Genomic DNA, 6,000 nt, shown 5'->3' on the forward strand with positions numbered 1-6,000 from the left:
GCAAGAGAGATAAACAAAGTTCAATTGTTTTTACTGGTTTTAAAAAGCCAAATGGGACACCTTCCTGCAAACTGCCAAACTTCCCTGCTATAACAGTCCCCAGGAAACCAATTCTAAGTTTTGCCAAGACTCACAGCAGGAAATTCTTTAGTGACTCTTGGGGCCTCATTAAAAGTTGACAGGCAATTCCAGCCTCCAGCTCATTTGCACAAATTACAGAGCCTCTGAGGAGCAGCCCCAGAGATGCAGGCATCTGAGGCTGATGCATACGCAGCCGCAGGCTAGAATGGAGAAATCACAGCTACTCACCCTGAAGCAATGCTCCCCAGGTGGTTTTTTCCCCCTTAGTTTCAACCCTAAACTTTAGTGTCTGCCTAGGAAGCAAATCCTACCGTGAAGTATTGGAGGTGACCCTCTGTTTCCCCAAGGCACAAAAGTACCAGAGTCCCAAGCAGCCAAAAGGTACAGAAAGCACTGTGACATTCTGCTATGCACAGCAAGGTCTCCATGTGCCTTCCATGTCTCTGGTACACAGGGAAGTCTGTCACGCAGGGCTCTGACACCTCTTCCTCCACTGTAGGGTTCAACACCTTGTCATGGACAAGACTCATTCAGCACTGGCCTAAGAGGGCTGGATCACAGTGGGTTTCCTCAAAGATGTGTTCTCCCTGCCTCAATAGATGCTGTGCTTAGTAACTGTGTGTGTGTGTGTTGGGGGCAGGGGAGCAGGTGAGAGGCTGAGGCAGCCCATGGTGAGAGTGCTTGTTTAGCAGGTAAAAGGTTTAATCTCCTCATGGCAAAACAGCACAGAGCAAAACATAACAAAGCAAAACCAAAAACTCCACAATGGTTGTCCAGAAGGCTCAGGAGGTAAGGGTGTTTGCTGCCTAATGCTATGGGCTCTGGGACCTGAGTTCACTCCCAGATAACCAGATGGTGGAAGGTGGGACCCAAACCTTGTAAATTGTCCTCCGGTTCCACACATATGCTGTGGTATGAGCACCCACTCACCTGTGCACACATCCAGAAGATAAATAAATGATAAATAAATGAATAAATAAGCAGATGGATGCAATTTGAGAAAGAAAGAAAAGAAAATCCTCAGACAGGGCCTGGAGAGACGGCTCAGTGGATAGGAGTACAGACTGCTCTTGAAGTGGACCCACGTTTGGTTCTTAGAACCCACACAGAACAGCTCACAACTGCCTGTAACTCCATTTCCAGATGGACCCAAGGACTCTGACTCCCACACATGTTGGCACACGATGCCCTTACATGTCCCCCAGACAAGGACACACATAATTAAAGTAAACATAGATCCTTGTTTGAGCCTTGATGGGCTGATACGGCTGCCCCTCTTAGGGCCAAACACTCAACAGTCACTTATTTTTAATACTTTGACTAGTTACATGTAAGCATTAACCGCTGTCTACTGCAGAAGAAGCTTCTCTGGTCAAGTGTGAGAGCAGCACTAATCCATGGACATGAATACAAACATTGGGAAGGAAGGAAGGTAGTTTGACAATATGGCGGTCAGTACTGGGTTTCCTTTTAAAGCCCATTGACCTCTCTCACCATGGGGTATTGGCAAGGTTTACAGTCCTGGGCTATAATTCCACCTTCTGGGAGGTAGAGGCAGGCAAGAGTATCAAGAGCTTAAGGTCATTACAATGAGATTTAGGCCAGCCTAGGCTATATAAAACCCTGTACAAAAAAGCAAACAATGAAAAAAAAAAAAAAACCCTGGGGATCCAAATATAGCTTAGAAGATTATCTTGCCATTAACCTTAAAATTCAGATACCTACACCTCATATGGTTGGGGAGAGAACTGAGTCCTGTAAATTGTCACCAAACCTTTGCATGAGTGCCTACATGTACCTCTACGCCAAGCTTAAATAAGTAAATAAATGATGATGGTGGTGATGATGATGACATTAGAGAGAGTGAATGAGCTATGTATGGTTGCTGGTGCTGGGAGATAAGGATTACCTAGGGCATAGTCTTTATTTCCACATCAAGTTAATATTATGTGATGTGATGTGTGTGTGTGTGTGTGTGTGTGTGTGTGTGTGTGTATGTGTAGAGCGAGAGAGAGAGAGAGAATAATTATGTAGCCAAGACAGATTTGGAAGATCTTTTTGCCTTGGCATCTCAAGTACTGGGGTTATAGCCATGAGCGACCAAGTCTGCATTGTTTTAAAATATTTATGGGATACGTACTATGTGCTAGAGATGAAAGGTGTTTAGAACTTAATCCCACCTTTAACAATCCCAGGCAAAAGAAGATGTCTTGGTCAGTGTTCTATTGCTGTGAACAATAGTGATCATAGTGAAAGAGCGTACCCCAAAACGGGGGACGTGTCTCTCGCTCCAATCATGGGATGGGGTGCCCCCAAGAACCACGGGTAGCCATTCTTGATGTAAAAGCACGAGGTAGCTTTATTAACGAGATCCTGGGTCTTAGCGGGATCCCTGGTCGACACGTATCTCACACAGGAGACAGAGGATTTGACCCCGAGCCTCCAAACTCGGAGGTTTATATAGGGGAGGTTAGGGGCATTCGCGCGGTTACACATGACTGGTCAATTCAAATGGTGCACAGTTACTTTCAGCGCGAAATTACATCAGCAAGGAGTACGTGCTCTCTAGCAGCTCGGCAGGCAGGTAGGGTGGCTCATCTCACTCAGGGGGGTGAAGGAAGGGGAGGGGGTGGCTACAGATGATCAATGTCCTTGGGGCTGATAGCTGGTTTGGCAAGTCCTATCTCTGGCTCTCCCTCAGGCAGGTCCGGCCCTGCACATCCGGACTCTGACAATGAGTAACCTTTTTAAAACTCTAGTTCTACATTCCCGTCTTCTTTTCTTGTTAATAGTTCTAATCTTAGAACTGCATGGAGAACTCAGCTTCATCTAGCATAGCAGCTTGGTATTGTTGTCTTAACACGAGGGTTCTAATCTGGACACTATCCAAGCCTATACACCAAGGTCATGACTAGCTTTTAGAACTTCTAAGCTTATACAGACTGTGATCCCTGAGGCACAGTCCCAAGAAGTGTTAAGAGTACTAACATATGCAATGTTACATCATTTGTAATGGAAATCAAGCCTATCCCACACCTATCTTGATAGAACCCAGGACAAACATGACTGAATTTCCCTCTAGGTCCCAGCTCTCAGCCCCAACAGTTAGTACACAGCTGGTGAGGGCTGAGAATTGACAGCTGTCTGGGTGGTCAGCAGCACCAGGTACAGTCCTTTCCAGCGAGGCTCGAATGTCTGGGCTCAGTGTAGCTGCAGTCTCCGACCTGGAACTCAGGGGTCTCCGGGGCATAGGCTGCTGTTAGCTGTGAGCAGATTTCTTTCTGTATCACCTGTAGGTCTTTTAGCCTGGCACACAAATCATTATTACTATGGCACTATGACATGTTGGTTCAGTAACATCATCTAATACAGTCAGGGGTGCTGAGGCCCCACATAAGATCTCAAAGGGGGTAAGGCTTAATCTGGAATGGGTATTTCTTGCTCTGAAGAGAGCAAGAGGGAAGGAGTGCCACCCAGTCTGTGCCAGTCTCCATGGTCAATTTGGTCATGGTCTCTTTTAGAGTTTTATTTATTTACTCTACCTGTCCTGAACTTTGAGGTCTGTAAATACAATGTAATTTCCAATTGACCTCTAAATACTTGGCCACACCCTGGCTTACCTTGGCAACGAAAGTAGGGCCGTTGTCTGACCAGATTACCTTGGGCATTCCAAATCAGGGGAAGATTTCTTCTTCTTGATGATTGCAGAGGCCGTCTCTTGTTTGGTGAGGAAAGCTTCTATCTATTCCTGAAAAAGTATCTACAAGCACTAGGAGATACTTGTGATCATATTTTTCTGGTTTTATCTCAGTGTAGTTCACTTCGACTTTTCACTAAACTCTCTAGGTCTCTTTGCCCTGTTTGCTTGCTAAGCATTCACTTATTGACATACCTTATACTTTCTACTGTCTCTCTGGCTAAAATCTTGAAGTCTATTACATACACCTTAACTATTTGGACAAACTTCTTATCTCCTAAATGAGTCCATTTCTGTATTTGGCAAAGTGAGTCTTTTCTTTGTTCTCTGGGGAGTATAGCTTTCCCCTCAAGTGTGCCATTGTCCTTTATCTTTTAAGCAATTTGGGCCTTTTCTAAGTGAGGCCATCCCTTAGTCCGATCCTAGTTCTCAGTGGCTGTCTCTTGCAGGCCTGCAACCAGGATAGGCTCCTGCATAGCCATTTTTCGAGCCACTTGATCTGCTTCGTTATTGCCCCATGCCACTGAATCTCTTCCCTCCTGATATCCTGAGCAATGAATAGTACTCACAGTTGTTGGCTTCACCAGGGCATCCAAGAGATGGTAAAGGCATCTGCGGCACTGATGTACTGGGGGGTTGAGGTTCAGCCATCCCAGATGACATTGTGTTGTCCACCATGGCAGCACCCACTTATCTCTGACCTTCATTCATGAAGAGAACTGTTCCCGTCTGTGGACAAGGTCCTCGGCTTTCAGCAGGGGTCAATCAGCCAGTCGCAGAGGTCTTTCCTCCACCCATGGGCTTCTGCCAGTACTTGACACTCGTGCAGTGGTGGCTCCAGGTCCGGATTGGGCAGCAAGGTGACCAGATTGTCCCCAACCGGTGGAGAATCTAGTCCATGGCAGCTGACCAGTGGTCCCATCTTTTGGGACACTCTAAAACATCAGCCACTCTATCACAGTTTAAGTCCTGGATTGGGTGATAATTGTTAGTGCCCGGCTGGCAGGAGTGATATGTTCCAAGCAGAGCAGCGCTAAGCCATTCATCTCCCAGCATCAGGTACTGGTGCACTGAGACAGGTCTTAAGCTCCACATACACAGTCTGTAGATATGTATACACATGGCCTCACCCAGCCATTTCAGCCCACGCAAGTCATTTTGGAGAGCAATTTTCTCATGAGCAAGGGATAGGGGCAGTCAGGGATGACTATGAACTAGTGGGTTACCCGGCCCACGCCAAGGTCCACTGTTCTTCGGGCAGTCCATAAGTACTGTTCGTTGCCAGTAGCCCCTTGCACTCAAGGTCTTTGGATATTGGCCCACTGGGGGGCATAGGAGCACAGAGCATTGGATCCCTGTATCCACACTTCCCTTCTATCTCTGTACATAGCCAGCACTCTAGGACCGAGAGGCTCTCCAGTGGCCCCTCTTGTTCTTTTTGGGGCAGTCCCTGACCCAATGTCCTTTTTCTTTGTATTAGGCACACTGATCTTTAGCCAGGAATTCTCTTCTGTTGCCAGGTACTATCTTCCTAGGTTCCCTAACTACTGTGGCCAGTATATGTTTCTCTCTCATCTTTTATCTCTCTTTAGCTCTCTAACTTCCTCTTCTTTTTGTCTCTTTTCTTCTCTAGCTTCCTGCTCTTTTTATCTGCACAGACCCTGAACCACGCATCAACTTATTTTCTCTGCAACTTACAATAACTCTCTCAGTGACTTAGCTTAACCCTTCAAGTTTCTGTAACTTTCTCTTCATATCCTTTCCTTGTCTTAGCCAGATTGGTGGGGCATTTTCCAGCCCCTCAGAGACCCACCCTTGGAGCCTGGCGGCAGACCTGTAGCACTCCCTACCTTCAGGCGTCTGAAGAGAACAGGCAGAAGTGAGGGCCTTCTATCCGTGTCTGGAACATTTTTTCTTGCCTCTAGTAGGATCCCATCTTTCCTCGGTGGTAAAGAAGACCTGTAACAGTTACTAACAAGCATCTCAAATGGGATGGTGAGAAAACAGGAGAATCTTGTGAAGAGGGCAAACAGCATTTAGTCACACAGCTAAACCAGGAGGCCTTCTTGGACAAAAAGTCATTGTACAAATAAGCACAAGCTTTGTCTATGAAACGGAAAGGTGAGCAGAGAGGCAGCAGATCTGTTATCGACTATTTCTCTAGACTTAGATTTTTCCCTCACGGAGTATCAGCTCCGTGGCTTTGCCTCTCAAGAGAACCA

This window comes from Rattus rattus, chromosome 1 (assembly GCF_011064425.1).
Source record: "Rattus rattus isolate New Zealand chromosome 1, Rrattus_CSIRO_v1, whole genome shotgun sequence".
NCBI classification, from domain to species: domain Eukaryota; kingdom Metazoa; phylum Chordata; class Mammalia; order Rodentia; family Muridae; genus Rattus; species Rattus rattus.